This window comes from Phocoena sinus, chromosome 17 (assembly GCF_008692025.1).
Source record: "Phocoena sinus isolate mPhoSin1 chromosome 17, mPhoSin1.pri, whole genome shotgun sequence".
Classification (NCBI taxonomy): Eukaryota; Metazoa; Chordata; class Mammalia; order Artiodactyla; family Phocoenidae; genus Phocoena; species Phocoena sinus.
Genome location: NC_045779.1, coordinates 60848253 through 60871439, shown reverse-complemented (window position 1 = coordinate 60871439; position 23187 = coordinate 60848253). Strand labels below are relative to the sequence as shown.

Sequence of the window (23187 nt, the reverse complement as noted above, 5' to 3'; positions counted from 1 at the left end):
ACTGACCACCAAGCCTCTGACCTCCTGTTCTGAGACTCACTCTTCTCCTAGGAACTGACAGGAAGAGAGTTATTTCTCAAAAGTAAAACTACAATCATATCTGAGTTTAAAAATCACATAGACAAGCCAACATCTAATGCTCAATTGCTAAATCAAGTTGTTCAGACAGAAAATCACCATGAGTACGTCTACTGGGCGTTACCCAAATAGCTACTAGTTTAGCTAACTGGGTAATAACTGGAGTACTTTTGTTTTTTTGCTTTTTATTTTTTTGTTTTATTTTTGGCTGTGTTGGGTCTTCGTTGCTGCGTGTGGGCTTTCTCTAGTTGCGGCGAGTGGAGGCTACGCTTCGTTGGGGTGCATGGGATTCTCATTGCAGTGGCTTCTCTTGTTGCGGAGCACAGGCTCTAGGCGTGCGGGCTTCAGTAGTTGTGGCGCACGGGCTTAGTTGCTCCGCAGCATGTGGGATCTTCCCGAACCAGGGCTCAAACCTGTGTCCCCTGCATTGGCAGGCAGATTCTTAACCACTGTGCCACCAGGGAAGTCCTGTGAGTACTATTTTTAATAGGAGGTAGATGCTCCCTCACTTGCGAACAACTGTGCCCTAACGTGCATCTGGAAATTTAGCAGAAATAGCCTCTTCTTCTGTGAGAGTTGGAGTTGCTTTCCCCACAGGGAACCACTGATTTTTAAAGAATTAGAACACAAGAAAATACACCGATGACTAACAGCAGGCTGCATGATTAAATGCACAGTGACTCAGAGGCCTCCCGTGACCTTACAGTACCTAAGGATCAATGGTAAGGACATGGTTTCTCAGGGATTCCCCACAAGTGGAAGACGTAGGCTGAAGACGACATCCAGGACAGTATCATTGGGAATAAGCCCCGGATAAGAGTTTCCTGACCTATCCTTTGCTTATTCACAAAGAATGCAAAAGGTGGGGAAGACTGGGGAGTAGAACGTCTGGTTGTTTTAATTTTCTAATTATGTAGAGAAAAGCAAGTGGCATTTGTTATTATCTGCAATACAAGTCAAAGTAAGAGAGGAATGTCCTCAAAAGAATATTCCAGCCCCTCAAGATGCCTTAAAAGAAAAAAAGAAAAAAAAGAAAGCTTTTAAGGATATAGTTATATATTAACAGAGAATTTTAGATTTCCTTATCCTTGAAGTGATGAAATGTTCCAACTACATGTAGGCTAATATATCAATATTTGTCTGTGTCTTCACTTGTGTTTCTCAGACTGAAGGAATACTCAGGTCCATGACAACCGATAAATCTTTCTTTTGGAATGAAAAAAACATGTTAAAAAACACCATTTAAGGGACTTCCCTGGTGGCCCAGTTGTTGAGAATCCGCCTGCCAATGCAGGGGACATGGGTTCGAGCCCTGGTCTGGGAAGATCCCACATGCCCCAGAGCAACTAAGCCCGTGCGCCAGAACCTGTGAGCCACAACTACTGAGCCTGTGTGCCACAACTACTGAAGCCTGTGAGCCTAGAGCCCGTGCTCTACAACAAGAGCAGCCACCACAATGAGAAGCCTATGCACCACAACAAGGAGTAACCCCCGCTTGCCCCAACTAGAGAAAGCCCGCACAGCAACGAAGACCCAACGCAGCCAACAATAAATACATATATACATACATACATACAGAGTTAAAAAAAAAACCAAACAACCACTATTTAAGTACCTAAGATGAGGACTGAAATTAAAAGCTAAGCTTAGAGGCCTCAGATCTCTAAGAATAGAACTGGATATACTTTTGATAAGCCTTGTAGGCTGTAATTAAGAGGAAGGAAATCAAATGTTCTAAAATGTCAGCCTGTGACTGTCCGTGAAATGACAATAAAGTCTGGGCATAGTCATTCTTTACAGACAAAATGCAGTCATCGCCCATAATAAGGGCTCCCTCATACATCTCTTTTGTGAGGGTCCAAGGTGGGGCCATTTGGTGCTGAGATGGGGTCACCAGAGCAAAGACATGGGAACTCCTGAGTTCACAGGATATTCCCTCCTGAAATACCCTTTCCACCTTGGGTGTCTCCATAAATACTCCTCATTCTTAAAGACTCAACTCAAAGCTTCTTTACAACCACAACAGGCAGAAGTACAACAAATTCAAGGATTATCTATCTCAGTCATGGCTATATCCCCTACATTTCTATGGTGCCTTCCACATAGTACCTAACCCACAAATATTTACTGAATGAACAAATGAATGAATGAATGAATAATTTGCTTCCGTATTACCTGTGCCTCCTTTGGCACTTATCCCATTGCCCTGCTTGTTCTCATGTTCACCTCGCCCGGCACCATGAGCCTGATGACTGCAAGGACCATGCCTTATTTATTGCTCTAGTGTCAGATCCAAGCACAATCTCACACACAGTAGGTGTCCAGTAAATACTGGAAGGCTAACTGAATGACTGAATGTCTACACCAAAATGCAGCTGACTGTTAAAAAGCAAGGATCAAAAAAAAATTCCTTAGGCTGGAACTCTGCTTTTACTTTCACATGTCTGGCTTTTGTGAAAACTGTTTTTTTCTGACAAGCTCCTTATGTGGCAATGTTAACTACTAGCGTTATTTGGAGATGAGCATCATGGACTCCAATTAAATTTAAGTTTCTGTCATTTTTAAAAAAATGAGCATAGGGACTTCCCAGGCGGCGCAGTGGTTGAGAGTACACCTGCCAATGCAGGGGACACAGGTTTGAGCCCTGGTCCGGGAAGAACCCACATGCTGTGGAGCAACTAAGCCCGTGCTCCACAACTACTGAGCCTGCGCTCTAGAGCCTGCGAGCCACAACTACTGAGCCCACGCACTACAATTACCAAAGCCCGTGTGCCCAGAACCCGTGTTCACAACAAGAGAAGCCACTGCAACGAGAAGCCCACGCACCACAACGAAGAGTAGCCCCTGCTCGCTGCAACTAGAGAAAGCCCGCGTGCAGCAACGAAGACCCAACGCAGCCAAAAATGAATAAATAAAATTTTTGAAAAAATTGAGCATAGCTGATATAAATGAAGATCTAACTTACTAAAAATATGATTTAGCTAAGATTAAAATATCCTTAGTTTTCTGTGGAGTTACCAAAAATATTTAGAATAGAATAAAATCTTTTCTATTATTTATTCGTTCATTCTTTTTCTCTTTTTTTTTTTTTTTTTTTTTTGCGGTACGCGGGCCTCTCACTGTTGTGGCCTCTCCCGTCGCGGAGCACAGGCTCCGGACGCGCAGGCTCAGCGGCCATGGCTCACGGGCCCAGCCGCTCCGCGGCATGCGGGATCCTCCCACACCGGGGCACGAACCCGTGTCCCCTGCATCGGCAGGCGGACTCTCAACCACTGCGCCACCAGGGAAGCCCTTTCTTTTTTTAATGAGAATTTTTATGATCTACTCTCTTAGATCTTACTCTCATTAAAATTTTAAGATCTTACTCTCTTCTTTCTTCCTTTTTTGAAACTTTTAAAATAGACTTTACTTTTTTAGGTTCACAGCAATACTGAATAGAAAGTAGAGAGTTCCCGAATATCCCCACCCCCTACACTTGCATGGCCTCCGCCATTATCAACATCCCTCAGTAGGGTGGTATATTTGTCATATCCTTTCTTTTTTAAAAGTCTCATGAGAAACCACATCAGGGCTACCTGATTCCCCCTTACTACTAATCTAACACTGACCCTCCACTATTTTCTTTTACAGATCTACTAAGGCAGAGGCATGTTTGTTCTAGTTCATCGTTATATTCCTAGTACCTGCCACATATTAGTCACTCAAGAAATACGATGAATCAATGAAATACAAGGTCTGATTACAGATTTTGACAAACCAAGGGTGTGACCTGTTGGTGTGTCAGCTATTCCTATAAATGGCCTCACCAGGTTTTGAATGCTAGATGCTTTACATGTACAAACTCACTTAGTCTTCACAAGAAGCAGGATGGCAGGCACTACTGTTAACCCTAAGAGAGGCCTGTGATTCAGAGAGGTTAAGTCATTTGTCCTTAGCTAGTAAGTAACAGAGCCAAGATTTCAACATAGGCAGGTTGATTCTGAGGCCGGTACACTTAACCACAACACTCCCGGCCTCTCCATCCCAAGCTGGACCTAGAGGCTGAGTTTGTCTTGTTTGCTCTAGTCATGGCTTCCTTTACTGCCTGTCCAATCAATCTGCACATTTTCTCTGGTCCCACACTCAGAAATCAGCCCTGTGGTTATCATATTTCTTCAACTTACTTCCCGTGGTTTACACACTTGCCCTCTGCTCGGAGCAATACTTGGGGTTGATTTTAATAGGATTTATCCTGCTCACACTGATGACTTGCCCAGGATCTGGCCTTTGGTTATCAGTTCCCTATTTTCCTTGGCCTGTTGGCCTCTGAGTGGGAAGATTTTACCCATTCCTACGGTCCCATGACCACACCAAGCACTCAGGCTGGAGTCTCATGCTACTCCAAGGAGCAGAGACATTCCCTCTTTATTCCAGACATTCTGAGCAACTCTCAGAATTTATGCCCCGGCAGATATGCAAGGCCTGGGTAATGTTTTCATTGTAATTCTACCAAGAAGCCACAGAAAATGTGAGACAAGGTTTCAGCTATGTTATTATATTGTCTGTTGCCTGGGAAATGGCTGGTGATAAATTCCAAGTATAGTCTGTTTTTCATTCAATGTATGCTTGAATGCCTGCTAGGTACAAGGTACTGGATCAAGTACCTAGCTACAAGGTGGCAGATTAATTGGACTCAATCCAACAAGTATTTTATGTCCTTTTCCAGGCTCTGCTATTTTTACATGCTTGGCCCATAGGATTAGTACCAGCATGTGGAGCTCCACATTTTGTGCTATGGTGGCCAAGACTGGAAAATACATATTGGTTTTTTTTTTTGCGGTACACGGGCCTCTCACTGTTGTGGCCTCTTCCGTCGCAGTGCCTCCTATTGGCTGAACCTGCTCAGGAGCAGAGGGCAAAGAAGCCTGGAAACACAGTGATGCACAGCTAAAGGAGGGAGAGGAGCAAACCGAAAGCAAATTCCCAGTCCAGTCCTAATATCAGGTACTGAGAATTCAGAGTCAAAAGCATCCTTCCTGCCTGTCACAGGTCACCATGCAGTAGAGAAAACAGACAAACGAGTAGCTATAATGCGGTATGAGAATTGCAACAACAAAATATGAGGGCGTCAAACTGAGGCATCTGTGGGGGATCTCAGAACGCTTTCCAATAGAGCTGACCGTCGGAGTTAAGTCTTGAACAGCAGGCATTAGGCAAGGAAAGAAGGGATGGATGGAAATGCACATGCAAAGGCTTGCTGATGAGAGAGAACAGGGAGCTAGAAATGGTTTGGAAGAGCTTTGGCGGCTGCTGGCTGGGGAGTGGTCTAGGTCACGTCAGGACAAATTTTGTGTATCAGACTGAATTTGAATGTGGGCCCTTATGTGCATAGAACTCCTTCAATATTTTCTACCTACCCCTTTTACCCCCCTTTTTTTTTTGTTTGTAGTAAGTCATACTATTTTTCTTAAAGAGGAACTCAAACTGTTTAAGCTTCGGGACCCACAAAAACTGGGTCTGCCTCTGCTGGATGCTACAAAGCAATACAACTAGCTGAGGTGGACCAGAATCCCAGAGCTCAACCCCACCAACAAACACTGTGCGGGCTTCCCTGGTGGCGCAGTGGTTGAGAGTCCTCCTGCCGATGCAGGGGACACTGGTTCGTGCCCCGGTCCGGGAAGATCCCACATGCCGCGGAGCGGCTGGGCCCGTGAGCCATGGCCGCTGAGCCTGCGCGTCCGGAGCCTGTGCTCCGCAACGGGAGAGGCCACAACAGTGAGAGGCCCGCGTACCGCACACACACAAAAAACAAAACAAACAAACAAAAAAACCCACTGTGGTAGTCCCACTGAAAAGCTGAGGAAAACGCACTGAATCATTAAGTAGTGCTACCCAGTAGCCAAAGGGACCCACTCACCAGATCAAGAGTAAGACAACAGGATAGTTTGCACTTCAATGTTTTCTATCGCTCAGAGACATGATAATATAGGCAGGAGGTCCTCAGGTCTTTTGACCACAGACATCTAAATTAGACACACTTACATTTGGGCAGTGGAGGGCAGGGGGAAGCACAGAGGGAGGAGGCAGTGAAGGAGGGAGAAGGGAGGACAGAGGAGAGAAGATGATGAGGTACCCAGCTCATCATCACACACTAACCCTATCTCCTTGTTTGCAGGTTGACAGTTCACAGCTGCAGGGGTGGAGCAAAAGAGAACAGGGATTAAACAGGGCACCAGGAATCCTGGTGTTTTGTCCATCTAGTTTTGCCACTGATATCATGACCTCATAGGTACATAATAAGAATGTCAGACCAAACGCCAGTCTATCACTTTCAGCTCCAAAGTTTTGATTGCTCTTCCTCAAATGCCATATCATTTCCAGCGTTGACTGCTGGGAAAGTTATAAATGATACAAAGTTAGCAGGAAAATGAGCCAATTGCTATAGCTTAAAAAATGAGTATTGTAGGTTCAGTATGAATTCAGCCATTTGATGGTATTTAAATAGATATTTAAATTAGAGCTTGGTCTGGTCTTTATTCTTTACAGAACTGAAAAGTGATGTGATGCTCTCGGAAAAGTGATGATGTGATACTCTCGGAAAAGAAGGGAGTTTTGTCAGGGCATTGGGACAAGGCCAGGGTCTATGGAGTTTAAAACAAAACAGCCAACAGCCCTTCATAATAAGCATGAAGAATCACTATTAAGGTAAATACATCCTATATCTTGGATCCTCATCATGTTTTTCTGAACTAGTAAAAAGTCCAGAAAAGTCAAATTACTTTGCTATATTCATATAATAATTTAATGTCAGAGTTAAATCTAGAACCAATGAAAATGGAAAGGGTTAATGAATATATCTTCTCTATGTATGTTTTCACCCATCTACACAAATGCATTTGGTATACTTATTTACTATAATGTATTTATTGCTTTAAAAGCCATGTCAAAAAATTCACTGAAAATGGTTTTTCATAGCTAATACAAACAGCTTTAGTTTTATCCTATAAACTAGTACATGGTATACTTCCATTTCACTTGTTTATGCTCAAGGCCAGAAATTTAGAAAATGACAAAATGCATTTCTACATTTAAAAGATAGAGTGGGGGGAAGACTGCTACACTGGGGGACCTTGAAGATGGCGGAAGAGTAAGACGCGGAGATCGCCTTCCTCCCCACGGATACACCAGAAATACATCCACACGTGGAACAACTCCTACAGAACTCCTACTGAAGGCTGGCAGAAGACCTCAGACCTCCCAAAAGGCAAGAAACTCCCCACGTAACTGGGTAGGGCAAAAGAAAAAACAGAGACAAAAGAATAAGGACGGCACCTGCACCAGTGGGAGGGAGCTGTGAAGGAGGAAAAGTTTCCACACACTAGGAAGCCCCTCCGCGGGAGGAGACTGCGGGAGGCAGAGGGGGGAGCTTCGGGACCGCGGAGGAGTGCACAGCGACGGGTGTGGAGGGCAAAGCGGGGAGATTCCTGCACAGACGATCGGTGCCGACCGGCACTCACCAACCCGAGAGGCTTGTCTGCTCACCCGCCGGGGCGGGCGGGGCTGCGAGCTGAGGCTCGGGTTTCGGTTTTGGACGGAGCGCAGGGAGAGGACTGGGGTTGGCGGCTTGAGCATAGCCTGAAGGGGTTGGTGCGCCACGACTAGCCGGGAGGGAGTTCGGGGAAAAGCCTGCACCGGCCGAAGAGGCAAGAGACTTTTTCTTCCCTCTTTGTCTCCTGGTGCGCGAGGAGAGGGGTCTAAGAGCGCTGCTTAAAGGAACTCCAGAGACGGGCGCGAGCCGCGGCTAAAAGCGCGAACCCCAGAGACGGGCGCGAGCCGCGGCTGAGGGCGCGAGCCCCCGAGACGGGCGCGAGCCGCGGCTACAACCGCGGACCCCAGAGACGGGCGGGAGACGCTAAGGCTGCTGCTGCCACCACCAAGGGGCCTGTGTGCGAGCACAGGTCACTCTCCACACCCCTCTTCCGCGGAGCCTGTGCAGCCCGCCACTGCCAGGTTCCCGGGATCCAGGGACAACTTCCCCGGGACAGCGCACGGCGGGCCTCAGGCTGGTGCAACGTCACGCCGGCCTCTGCCGCAACGTCACGCTGCCTCTGCCGCCGCAGGCCGGCCCCGCACGCAGTGCCCCTCCTTCCCCCATCCCCCAACCCCCGGCCTGAGTGAGCCGGAGGCCCCGAATCAGCGGCTCCTTTAACCCCGTCCTGTCTGAGCGAAAAAACAGACGCCCTCCAGCGACCTACACGCAAGAGGCAGGGCCAAATCCAAAGCTGAGCTCCTGTGAGCTGTGAGAACAAAGAAGAGAAAGGGAAATCTCTCCCAGCAGCCACAGAAGCAGCGGATTAAAGCTCCACAATCAACTTGATATACCCTGCATCTGTGGAATACCTGAATAGACAAGGAATGATCCCAAATTGAAGAGGTGGAATTTAGGAGCGAGATCTATGATTTTTTTCCCTTTTCCTCTTTTTGTGAATGTGTACGTGTATGCTTCTGTGTGACATCTAGTCTGTATACTCTAGCTTCCACCATTTGTCCTAGGGCTATATCCGTCCATGACTTTTTTTTAAAAATTCTTTTTCTTAATAATTAAGTTTAATTGTAATAACTTTATTATACTTTACCTTCGTTCTTTCTTTCTTTCCTTCCTTCCCTCCCTCCTTTAGACAACGAATCACCCCAAATTGAGGAGGTGGTCTCAGGGAGCAGGATTTATGATTTTTCCCCCTTTACCTCTTTTTGTGAAGGTGTATGTGTATGCTTCTGTGTAAGATTTTCTCTGTATAGCTTTGCTTCCAACATTTGTCCTAAGGTTCTATCCGTCCCTTTTTTTTTTTTCTAAATATTTTTTAATTCAATAACTATATTATACTTTATTTTATTTTTACTGTATCATCTTTCTTTCTGTCTTTTTTTCCTTCTTTCCCTCCTTCCTTCCTTCCTCCCTCCCTCCCTCCCTCCTTTCTTTCCTTCTTTGCTTCTTTCTTCCTTCCTTCCTTTCCTCCTTTCCCTCTTTCTTTACTCATACTTCTACTAATTCTCCCTACTTTTTCTCCCTTTTATTCTGAGCTGTGTGGATGAAAGGCTCTTGGTGCTCCAGCCAGGAGTCAGGGCTCTGCCTCTGAGGTAGGAGAGCCAACTTCAGGACACTGGTCAACAAGAGACCTCCCAGCTCCACATAATATTAAACGGTGGAAATATCCCAGAGACCTCCATCTTAACACCAGCACCCAGCTTCACTCAACGACCAGCAAGCCATAGTGCTGGACAACCTATGCCAAACAACTAGCAAAACAGGAACACAACCCCACCCATTAGCAGAGAGGCTGCCTAAAATCATAATAAGGACACAGACACCCCAAAACACACCACCAGACGTGAACCTGCCCACTAGAGAGACAAGATCCAGCCTCATCCAGCACAACACAGGCACTAGTCCCCTCCACCAGGAAGCCTACACAACCCACTGAAACAACCTTAGCCACTGGAGACAGACATCAAAAACAACGGGAACTACGAACCTGCAGCCTGCAAAAAGGAGACCCCAAACACAGTAAGATAAGCAAAATGAGAAGACAGAAAAACACACAGCAGATGAAGGAGCAAGATAAAAACCCACCAGACCTAACAAATGAAGAGGAAATAGGCAATCTACCTGAAAAAGAATTCAGAATAATGATAGTAAGGATGATCCGAAATCTTGGAAGTAGAATGGACAAAATGCAAGAAACAGTTAACAAGGACCTACAAGAACTAAAGATGAAACAAGCAACGATGAACAATGCAATAAATGAAATTAAAATCACTCTAGATAGGATCAATAGCAGAATAACTGAGGCAGAAGAACGGATAAGTGACCTGGAAGATAAAGTAGTGGAAATAACTACTGCAGAGCAGAATAAAGAAAAAAGAATGAAAAGAACTGAGGACAGTCTCAGAGACCTCTGGGACAACATGAAACGCACCAACATTCGAATTATAGGGGTTCCAGAAGAAGAAGAAAGAAAGAAAGGGACTGAGAAAATATTTGAAGAGATTATAGTTGAAAACTTCCCTAATATGGGAAAGGAAATAGTTAATCAAGTCCAGGAAGCACAGAGGGTCCCATACAGGATAAATACAAGGAGAAACACGCCAAGACACATATTACTCAAACTGTCAAAAATTAAATACAAAGAAAGCATATTAAAAGCAGCAAGGGAAAAACAACAAATAACACACAAGGGAATCCCCATAAGGTTAACAGCGGATCTCTCAGCAGAAACCCTACAAGCCAGAAGGGAGTGGCAGGACATACTGAAAGTGATGAAGGAGAATAGCCTGAAACCAAGACTACTCTACCCAGCAAGGATCTCATTCACATTTGATGGAGAAATTAAAACCTTTACAGACAAGCAAAAGCTGAGAGAGTTCAGCACCACCAAACCAGCTTTACAACAAATGCTAAAGGAACTTCTCTAGACACGAAACACAAGAGTAGGAAATGACCTATAGTAGCGAACCCAAAACAATATATAAAATGGAAATAGGAACATACATATCAATAATTACCTTAAATGTAAATGGACTAAATGCTCCCACCAAAAGACACAGATTGGCTGAATGGATACAAAAACAAGACCCTTATATATGCTGTCTACAAGAGACCCACTTCAGACCTAGAGACACATACAGACTGAAAGTAAGGGGATGGAAAAAGATATTCCATGCAAATGGAAACCAAAAGAAAGCTGGAGTAGCAATTCTCATATCAGACAAAATAGACTTTAAAATAAGGACTATTAACAGGGACAAAGAAGGACACTACATAATGATCAAGGGATCGATCCAAGAAGAAGATATAACAATTGTAAATATTTATGCACCCAACATAGGAGCACCTCAATACATAAGGCAAATACTAACAACCATAAAAGGGGAGATCAACAGTAACACATTCATAGTAGGGGACTTTAACACCCCACTTTCACCCGTGGACAGATCATCCAAAATGAAAATAAATAAGGAAACACAAGCTTTAAATGATACATTAAACAAGATGGACTTAATTGATATTTATAGGACACTCCATCCAAAAACAACAGAATACACATTTTTCTCAAGTGCTCATGGAACATTCTCCAGGATAGATCATATCTTGGGTCACAAATCAAGCCTTGGTAAATTTAAGAAAACTGAAATTGTATCAAGTATCTTTTCCGACCACAACGCCATGAGACTAGATATCAATTACAGGAAAAGATCTGTAAAAAATACAAACACATGGAGGCTAAACAATACACTACTTAATAATGAAGTGATCACTGAAGAAATCAAAGAGGAAATAAAAAAATACCTAGAAACAAATGACAATGGAGACACAACGACCCAAAACCTATGGGATGCAGCAAAAGCAGTTCTAAGGGGGAAGTTTATAGCAATACAAGCCCACCTTAAGAAGCAGGAAACATCTCGAATAAACAACCTAACCTTGCACCTCAAGCAATTAGAGAAAGAAGAAGAAAAAAACCCCAAAGCTAGCAGAAGGAAAGAAATCATAAAAATCAGATCAGAAATAAATGAAAAAGAAATGAAGGAAACAATAGCAAAGATCAATAAAACTAAGAGCTGGTTCTTTGAGAAGATAAACAAAATAGATAAACCACTAGCCAGACTCATCAAGAAAAAAAGGGAGAAGACTCAAATCAATAGAATTAGAAATGAAAAAGGAGAAGTAACAACTGACACTGCAGAAATAAAAAAAATCATGAGAGATTACTACAAGCAACTCTATGCCAATAAAATGGACAATCTGGAAGAAATGGACAAATTCTTAGAAATGCACAACCTGCCAAGACTGAATCAGGAAGAAATAGAAAATATGAACAGACCAATCACAAGCACTGAAATTGAAACTGTGATTAAAAACCTTCCAACAAACAAAAGCCCAGGACCAGATGGCTTCACAGGTGAATTCTATCAAACGTTTAGAGAAGAGCTAACACCTATCCTTCTCAAACTCTTCCAAAATATAGCAGAGGGAGGAACACTCCCAAATTCCTTCTACGAAGCCACCATCACCTTGATACCAAAACCAGACAAGGATGTCACAAAGAAAGAAAACTACAGGCCAATATCACTGATGAACATAGATGCAAAAATCCTCAACAAAATACTAGCAAACAGAATCCAACAGCACATTAAAAGGATCATACACCATGATCAAGTGGGGTTTATTCCAGGAATGCAAGGATTCTTCAATATACGCAAATCTATCAATGTGATAAACCATATTAACAAATTGAAGGAGAAAAACCATATGATCATCTCAATAGATGCAGAGAAAGCTTTCGACAAAATTCAACACCCATTTATGATAAAAACCCTCCAGAAAGTAGGTATAGAGGGAACTTTCCTAAACATAATAAAAGCCACATATGACAAGCCCACAGCAAACATCATCCTCAATGGTGAAAAACTGAAAGCATTTCCACTAAGATCAGGAACAAGACAAGGTTGCCCACTCTCACCACTCTTATTCAACATAGTTTTGGAAGTTTTAGCCACAGCAATCAGAGAAGAAAAGGAAATAAAAGGAATCCAAATCGGAAAAGAAGAAGTAAAGCTGTCACTGTTTGCAGATGACATGATACTATACATAGAGAATCCTAAAGATGCTACCAGAAAACTACTAGAGCTAATCAATGAATTTGGTAAAGTAGCAGGATACAAAATTAATGCACAGAAATCTCTGGCATTCCTATATACTAATGATGAAAAATCTGAAAGTGAAATCAAGAAAACACTCCCATTTACCATTGCAACAAAAAGAATAAAATATCTAGGAATAAACCTACCTAAGGATACGAAAGACCTGTATGCAGAAAATTATAAGACACTGATGAAAGAAATTAAAGATGATACAAATAGATGGAGAGATATACCATGTTCTTGGATGGGAAGAATCAACATTGTGAAAATGACTCTACTACCCAAAGCAATCTACAGATTCAATGCAATCCCTATCAAACTACCACTGGCATTTTTCACAGAACTAGAACAAAAAATTTCGCAATTTGTATGGAAACACAAAAGACCCCGAATAGCCAAAGCAATCTTTAGAACGAAAAAAGGAGCTGGAGGAATCAGGCTCCCTGACTTCAGACTATATTACAAAGCAACAGTAATCAAGACAGTATGGTACTGGCACAAAAACAGAAAGATAGATCAGTGGAACAGGATAGAAAGCCCAGAGATAAACCCACGCACATATGGACACCTTATCTTTGATAAAGGAGGCAGGAATGTACAGTGGAGAAAGGACAGCCTCTTCAATAAATGGTGCTGGGAAAACTGGACAGGTACATGTAAAAGTATGAGATTAGATCACTCCCTAACACCATACACAAAAATAAGCTCAAAATGGATTAAAGACCTAAATGTAAGGCCAGAAACTATCAAACTCTTAGAAGAAAACATAGGAAGAACACTCTATGACATAAATCACAGCAAGATCCTTTCTGACCCACCTCCTAGAGTAATGGAAATAAAAACAAAAATAAACAAATGGGACCTAATGAAACTTCAAAGCTTTTGCACAGCAAAGGAAACCATAACCAAGACCAAAAGACAACCCTCAGAATGGGAGAAAACATTTGCAAATGAAGCAACTGACAAAGGATTAATCTCCAAAATTTACAAGCAGCTCATGCAGCTCAATAACAAAAAAACAAACAACCCCATCCAAAAATGGGCAGAAGACCTAAATAGACATTTCTCCAAAGAAGATATACAGACTGCCAACAAACACATGAAAGAATGCTCAACATCATTAATCATTAGAGAAATGCAAATCAAAACTACAATGAGATATCATCTCACACCAGTCAGAATGGCCATCATCAAAAAATCTAGAAACAATAAATGCTGGAGAGGGTGTGGAGAAAAGGGGACACTCTTGCACTGCTGGTGGGAATGTGAATTGGTTCAGCCACTGTGGAGAACAGTATGGAGGTTCCTTAAAAAACTACAAATAGAATTACCATATGACCCAGCAATCCCACTACTTGGAATATACCCTGAGAAAACCAAAATTCAAAGAGAGTCATGTACCAAAATGTTCATTGCAGCTCTATTTACAATAGCCAGGACATGGAAACAACCTAAGCGCCCATCATCGGATGAATGGATAAAGAAGATGTGGCACATATACACAATGGAATATTACTCAGCCTTAAAAAGAAATGAAATTGAGCTATTTGTAATGAGATGGATAGACCTAGAATCTGTCATACAGAGTGAAGTAAGTCAGAAAGAAAAAGACAAATACCGTATGCTAACACATATATATGGAATTTAAGGGAAAAAAATGTCATGAAGAACCTAGGGGTAAGATAGGAATAAAGACGCAGACCTACTGGAGAACGGACTTAAGGATATGGGGAGGGGGAAGGGTGAGTTTTGACAGGGCGAGAGAGAGTCATGGACATATACACACTAACAAACGTAGTAAGGTAGATAGCTGGGGGGAAGCAGCCGCAAGGCACAGGGATATTAGCTCGGTGCTTTGTGACAGCCTGGAAGGGTGGGATGGGGAGAGTGGGAGGGAGGGAGACGCAAGAGTGAAGACATATGGGAACATATGTATATGTATAGCTGATTCACTTTGTTGTAAAGCAGAAACTAACACACCATTGTAAAGCAATTATACCCCAATAAAGATGTTTTTAAAAAAAAAAAAAAAAAAAAAAAAAAAGATAGAGTGGGGAAAAGAGAATTGGATGAAGGACGTCAAAATGTACAAACTTCCACTCATAAGATAAATAAGTACTAGGGATGGAAAGTATGACGTGATAAAAAGAATTAATACTGCTTGCTTATATATGTAAATTGTCAAGAGAGTAAATCCTAAGAGAAAAATATTTTCACAAGAAAAAAATCATTTTTTCCAATTTCTTTAATTTTGTACATATATGAGATAATGGATATTCACTAAACTTACTGTGGTAACCATTTCATGGCGTACGTAAGCCAAATCATTATGCTATATGCCTTAAGCTTATACAGAGTATGTTAATTATATCTCAATAAAACTGGAAGAAAAAATGATAAAAAATAAAGTAAAGGGAGTCTCTCTCTTTCTCTATTTCCAGATTGCACACACACACACACACACACAGAGGCAATATAGGCAGAAGATCCTTTGACCTTTTTACCACAGACATCTAAGTTAGACACACTTAAATTTGGGCACTGAAAAATCCAATGCTTTTTCTATGCATTTAGGAAATGCATATAAAATATATCCAGTATAACCAAAACTTCTATTTAAACATTTCACCCTGCTCTCCCGGCTAAAATTATATGATGATGATTTGAAGAAAATGCTGACGTTGTCAACTTGGCAGTCATTGGCTATTAACAGGATGTCTTTAGATTGATGAACTAAACCACATGGGCTTCTGCTTTTATCATGGCTCTAGGGTTGAATGAGAAATGGCAGCCAAAAAGCTAGCCAAGTGGTAGTTAACACCATAAATCACTTATGAGTCATGAAATAGCTATCAGATAACAGGTATTATGAGGAATAAAAGGAAAACAGACATTAAATTTGGTTTGTGGGGAGCATGTAGTCTCATTGGTGAAACAGGATTAACAGAGGTGAAACCAATAAAGGACAATTCAAGAAAGTATATTCCACCTTGGCGCTAAACAACATGTTTTGCACAGTAATGAGGTAGGGATCGGTCATCCATTCATTTGTCCAATATGTGTTCAGGCTCCTTTGTGGAGGATGCAGAGATGAAAGGCACAGTCCCATTCAAGGAACTCACAGTCCAGTGGGAAGACAGACAAGTACACCAACAATTACAATATAATGGGAAACTGCTATGATGGAGGCGTGTGTTTGGGGACCAGGGAGTACAAATGAGAGAGATGTTACTCAGATCTTCCACCTGTTCATCCAGTTGGAATAATGTAGTGTAGCAACAACAAACACACTGGCCAAACAAATAAACCACAGTGAGGGATGAGTGGTCTGGCAGAGCTGACTCGTGAGATGAGTTTCAAAATTTGAGTCTGATTGAGCCAGAGGAAGAAAGAGAGCTCTGGGGAGTCAGAATAACATGTGAAAATCCATGAAAGGCTATAAGAACAGGGCACAACAGGAATCAGCCCTGAGCATGGAAAGGAAAAGGCATGTATGAAGATGTGGTAAACCGAAATAGTGGTCTGAATTCTTCACTATTCTGCGATAGAATTATGCATCTGTTCCCTTGCAACAGGCGCATGCATCTCCCTATCCCTTGGATTTTGACTTGGCCGTGTGACTTGCTTCAACCAATGGGATATCAGTGGGCAATGATGTGAACAGAGGTTTGAAATATGACTGGTGGGTGGGTTGCCCTGTTTATTTCTGCCAATGCCATAAGGAGAACATAGTCTAGGGAGCTACTGCCCACCCCCCCAGCCAGGACCCCAGCAGAGCAGAGCTGCCCTTGCCTCCCACAGACATGTGGTGAGAAATAATATCTATTGCTGTATGTTACTGAGATTTTTGTGGTTTGTTATGCAGCAAAAGCTGACTCATACTGAGAGCCCTGAGTAATTCAGTTTGGCTAGAGCGAAGGGTACAGACTTGAAGTGAAGCTGACTGGGAAACATAACCTGGGACTACACAAAGATATCTTCCTGAGATGGCATTAACATTGGGCAGTATTTCCAGCATATTACCCGCTACCTAAGACAAGGACTGAAATCCAATGCAAAGAATCTGCTACAACCTACTACACAGACATTCCAATTAAGGATTTCCGAAAAAATTTAAGCTACAGAAACAACTATATCAGTTTTCATGGCAAAAAGAAAACAAAACAACAGTTACAGTTTTTTGTTATTGTAATAGTCATATTACAGTAGTACGAAGAGTGGGGACACAATTTAATGATAATTTTAATTTGTCAATGACTTTTTAAAATAATTCTTTGTGTTTGACTGGCAAATGATTTTATTCTGATTACAATGAATTCCAGAAAGAGGGACATAAAAAGTGTTAGTCTAAAAAAAGCCTTTTCCAATAGGTGCCACTCTTTCAAGGTGCTTAAATCTACATCTTATATTTCCCTCTAAAAAGCTACATCTGGCATTTGAATACTTTAAAGGAGGTGGGGGAGAAAGACACCCATTTAAATGGCAAAAACAGGCAGACACAGCACGAGCCAACCCTTCACAAGCGTGCTAGACACCAGACTGCGTGGAAATCATTCTTACAGATGAAAGCATCACCGTGGTTACATGGCAAGGGCAGAAAACCTTGGTTGAATTTAGAACAATGTGGTTAAATACATATTCACAAATTCTATGCTCCTCCCTTCAAATGTACAGCTTAGCCCCCCTCTACTTGAGCATGGGCAGGGCTTAGTGACTCCCTCCTAATAAAGAGAATATGATGAAAGCAAAGCTGTGACTTCTAGGACTAGTTACAAAAGGTACTGTGGACTCATCCCTGCTCTCTTGCAGGGATTACGGGCTCTGAGGAAAGCAGCCGCCGTGCTGTGAGAACATCCAAGCATCCCTATGGAGAGACTTATCCTTCCCATGCAAATATAAGCAGAGTAGTCAGGGAGGGCCTGAGACCCTGCTAATCATTCCTGATAGTGAGTGAGCCAGCCATCCTGGAAGTAGATCTGCCAGCCCCATTTGAGCCTCCAGCTAACTGTAGCCCTGACTGACATCTTAACTGCAACCTCATGAGAGACCCTGCGCCAGAAGCACCCAGCTAAACTATTCCTGAATCCCAGACCCATAAAATCCATGATTATATACGTTTTGTTGTTTTAAGCTTCTAAGTTTTAGAGTAATTTGTTCGTAGTAATAGATCAATACATAGGGCTTCTTTCTGCAGCCATGGTAAATGCAAAGGGTCACTCTGTAACAGGAAAAAAAAAACAACCTACAAAATAAAAGATGGTACAAAGAGATAAAGAGAAAGAACATTCACTGTCAATGCCTTAAGGTCACTATACATTAGGAAAACACAATCCGTCAAAGCTTCAGAGAAAGGTCTTGTTCCAAAGGACATTCAAATTGGACTTTACCGGATAATTAATGGGTGTGAAAAGAGAAAACTATTTCTCTGGAATTCATCTCTCAGGATATGAGAGGGAGGGGATAGGAAAGCAAGAGAGGAAGAAGACGAACATGTATTTCAGCAGATTTTTATCAGCAATGGAAAGACGATGTCTCATGCAGCTGACTATCAACCATAATACAACATCACAGGGAAGACTTGTAAATATTTAAGCATCAACCAGCAACTTATTATGAGAGCTCTACTGGCCCTCTATCTTTCATCAAGTTGATCTGCCCCATAAAGAGAATTTTTCCAGGAATAAACCAGGATACGAGGGACATTAAGAAGTTTCACAGATGCTTACCATTGAGGCATTCCTGGCTCACAACTACTATGCTTCACTTCTGAATTTGTGACCAAAGTTTTCTGCCAAATGTATCATCTATGCCAACAGCTCTTTTCAGCCACAGGAATTGAACATAAGAACCCTACTTCTCTCACCCAGCTTTGAATCCACTGGGGACCTAGCTTTTTCTCAGCCCTGTGGATTCACAGTAAACTGTGGCACGAGCATAAGGGACTCAGTGTTAGCTTTAGTGTGTCATCTGCTTCCCTGACAGCCACTTCTCTGTCTCTGAAAGGTGGTGTCACTGACTTTAACGGCAACCAGAAGATGGCCGATTCCTTTTGTATCTGTGTTTGCTTAGGGGAGTTCAGTTGTGTTTCATCTTATCCTTCTCCCATCCCCCTTTTCTCATTTTCTGAAACAAAGACAATCTTTTTCAAGTTAACCACAGAACCTGACTGATAAAAATTGACCTTTAAAGATTGTCTTTCTTTACATCCAGTCATTAGAAATTTGGTCTTTTCCCTTGGCAGGGAAAGCTCAAGGAGAGACATTTTCCAACTTCAAGAGTCACTCAGGGATTTTATCCTCAAAGAACAATAACAAATTAATCCTGAGAGCCAACAGAGGTTAGAAACTGCCCTTAGCATCAAGCTTTTAGACAAACGTGATATTTTCTGTTGATTAAAATGACATTCCAATATTAATATTTTTTAATCCTCAATAATAATATTGGAGTGACTAGAGCTCTTACATCCGAAAGATTTGATCCCACAGAGTAGACGTAAAGTGCTCATGAAATTTATAGAAACCAATGAAGTCCAGCAAAGGGAAAGTCTTTGCAATGATAACTTCCAGTCATTTCCAGTAAACTTTTTTTCAGGTGCTGGCATAGGGAAAGACATGACCCCGTCTAGTAGGAAAAAAGACATAATGAAAAATCAAGAGATGTGTTAACCAAAACACACGCGCCTGAAAAAGTAGGAGAAGGTAATTTACATTTATTTGCATGATGCCAATGATGTACTTGCTATCTTAATAGATCTTCACTGTGAACACAATAGAGACAAATGCAGAGACATAAGTAATTGATAAAGCTCAACTATATCATCTTGAATTTGGAACTGTTGCATTTTAATAATTCTTAAATACAAGTACATTTTGATTTATTCTTTATGTTTCCATTGTAGTTATGCTGGAAATCTGTATATTGGAATAAAGTATTTGACCATAAATTACTCTCCTTTTACTTCTTTATATTACATAGTACGACACTCTATTTTTTTAAAATTATGTGTGAAGGCAGGTAATGTTTATTATAAGTTTCAGTTTAGAACAGTAACAGAAATGCTGCAAATTATTTGTTATAAATAGGAGACAATATGTTTGCTAGGGCTGAGAATCATGGCTTTATAGGTTTCAAGTTCCTTCCCACCTCAGGACCTTTGTACATGCTATTGCTGTCTTTGCCTAGAATGTCCTCTTCTGACTTTCTTTCTTACTGATATGGCAAACTCCTAAACTTTCAGGTCGCGGTTAAAACAGCACTGACTCAACAGAGTAAGTCAGAGTCCCCTCTTCCATGTTCATAGAGCAACCTACATTTTTTCATAACACATAAAAACTGAAATTAAGCTATTCATGTATTTTTTTGTTTAATATCTGTCTCTATGCTGAGTACATAAAAGGCAAGAGCTGTATCCCCTCTTTACCACTATGCTGTTAACACCCAGCACCAGGCCTGACATGTAGTAGATGCTCAGTAAGTGCTGGTTAAATGAATGAATGAAGGTTCAGAAAGATTAAGCAGCCAAGATTACACAGCTAGTATGTGGCAAAGTTAGGATCCTAACCCATATGTGATTGATGCCCCAAACTGCATTCTTTCCCTCCCATCATGCTGTTTCCAGCTAAAGCAGCATCACACATAGTAAGGTGAAAACAGTTTCTCTTCTAAAATATCAGAAGTGAAACAAGATTAAATTACTTTGTTCCAGGTTTCTCCCTGTTTGCCCCCAGGCTGAGATACTATAATGGAAGTATAACTTCTATTGCCAGATCCATGACCAATTTCCCTATAGGTTACTGCCCTACTGGGCCTATGCTAAAATCTAGAAGAATTGTCAAGTGCCAAAATATATAACCGTAAAAAATGCTTTTATCAGGGACTTCCCTCATGTCCCAGTGGTTAAGAATCCACCTGCCAATGCAGGGGACACAGGTTTGAGCTCTGGTCCGGGAAGATCCCACATGCCGTGGAGCAACTAAGCCCATGAGCCACAACTACTGAGCCCACGTGCCACAACTACTGAAGTCTGCGCGCCTAGAGCCCGTGCTCCGCAACAAGAGAAGCCACTGCAATGAGAAGCCTGCGCACTGCAACGAAGAGTAGCCCCTACTCGCCGCAACTAGAGAAAGCCCACGTGCAGCAACGAAGACCCAACGCAGCCAAAAATAATAAATTTTTTAAAAAGTGTCTTTATCATGTTCATAGGTACCCAAAACAGGTCACCTGACTTCTCAAAGCTGGTCATCTGCCGGGTCACGGATGCCCCAAGGCTATCCAAACACAGCAGAACAGAGTGCATTAAGAAGCTTGCAAATAGTACAACTACAACCCACTAAGACACTGGTTAGTCTAGCAGTTCACATGCTATGAACTGTGGATAGTAGGAGCCATAATGAAACAGGGTTCACCAAACCCTGCACAGTGCTGGCCTCCTCTGTGAAACCCCTGCCAAGCAATGAATTTAAAGGTGACAACGGGGCAGAGGTGAGCAGGCACAGATATTCTGGAATCATACACATCTGGGTTTGCATTCTGGTCCCCTGCTGTTCAGCTGTGTGGCCTTTGTGACAATTGACCATCCGGCTGAGCCTCAGTTTCCTCACCTAAAAATGGGGCTAATACGGATCTCATAAAAGTTTTATGAACATTAATAATGTACTAAGCAACTGCTGATTTATTAAGTAATTGCTTAATAAATGATAGCACCATTTCTTATCAAAGGCCACAGTGCGGTCTTCCTCTAACTTCTGACAGCATGTACTTTCCATATAACTTGCTTAGCAGTTGCCATCTCCCTACTTGTACATTTAGGAATATATCATATTCTTTCCTCATCCAAACCGTGTCTTCTATTTTATCCAAATGAGATTGTATATACGGGACCCAGCACAATATTGCCAGATGCATCTGGCGCCTAACATAACAAGCAAAAGCCATAAATCATAGTATTATCTCACGCACTGCCCAGCCAAGAGCTTTACATAAACCTTGAATTTCATAAATATTTGTTGATTTATTATAGAAAATAAACCAGCTATGAATTCCAGCTGTTATGGATATACAATCTAAACATGAAAATCTTTAGTTGGATGGTTCCTCTGATCCAGTATATTTTGGAGAATCGTGGAAACTGAAGGAGTTGCATGAAGACTGAAATCAGGGAAATTTCCCAGTTCTTTTCAGATAAATAAGTAAACTGAATTTTGTGGACTCTAGACCAACTAAGCTACTGTTGTCTGGGTTCACAGATGGTTCAAGATATCGGTGTGGATAATGAACATTTAAATAAATGGAAAAAGGAAATAAACAGATTGGTCATCTGGGAATGACATGCAGAGATCACAATTAGAAATTGATTTGTCAAGAGGATCTCGTCAGAATCACACAAGGCTAATTGGAGAGCGAGTTACGGTCAGAATAGTTAGGACTCAATTGTCACAGTTCAGGGAACAACAGAGGAACCTCAGAGCTGATCCCACCCATTTTTCTAAATTTTGGAAGCCAGGCTACAAGGCCATTTACCTGAAGATGGTGCAGAGTTTAATGGGGAAAGGCAGCAAAAACGTAGCCTAGTCCATGGAGGAATCGCTTTTCTTTGACATAAGTTAACAGTGAGGAGAGAAAGCAGGCGCGTCACATTTTGCTTCTGTGATGCAAGTGGAACCCCTTCAATTCTGGGTGCCAATAATCAGCCAAGTCTCAGCTGGAGTTTAAGCTTTGGAGGAACAACGTGAGCTGCAGGATCTCTTTGAATCATTAAAGTCTGAGGACTCTCTTTCTATTACAACCTATGGGAGAAGACAGCTAAGAGACTGTTCCACACAATCTTATGAAAAATACTTTAAGTTAAAGGAGACAAAGGGTTAATGAGAGCGAGAAAGACAATCAGATGGAGTGAAAATACAGTCTTCTGTTAGGAAATAAGGAAAGTCGTGAATGGTCGTCTACTTCACCGAGCTGATGTGGAAGGAATGTTTGCAATTTCTATTCTCTAAAAATGCATATTCTTTGGATATTTCAATGATAAGAATGGCGTTTATCAGGGGCTTCCCTGGTGGCGCAGTGGTTGAGAGTCCGCCTGCCGATGCAAGGGACACGGGTTCGTGCCCCGGTCCGGGAGGATCCCACATGCCGCGGAGCGGCTGGGCCCGTGAGCCATGGCCGCTGAGCCTGCGCGTCCGGAGACTGTGCTCCGCAACGGGAGAGGCCACAACAGTGAGAGGCCCGCGTACCGCAAAAAAAAAAAACAAAAAAACCCCAGAATGGCGTTAATCAAAGATCTTGAACTAGAACAGTGTATTTCAAACTGAGGTCATAAAATCCAAAGGTGCCCCTTAGCCATTTTTTTTTAATGTTTATATTGGAATATAGTTGATATACAATGTTGTATTCGTTTCAGGTGCAAAGCAAAGTGACTTAGTTATACATATA

At 42.0% G+C, this 23187-nt stretch overlaps 1 protein-coding gene across 1 annotated transcript in view; it reads right to left on the bottom strand.

Moving 5' to 3' along the window:
• COL14A1 (collagen type XIV alpha 1 chain) overlaps positions 1 to 23187 on the bottom strand; it is a 245422-nt gene that overhangs the window by 5774 nt on the left and 216461 nt on the right. The window lies entirely within an intron of this gene.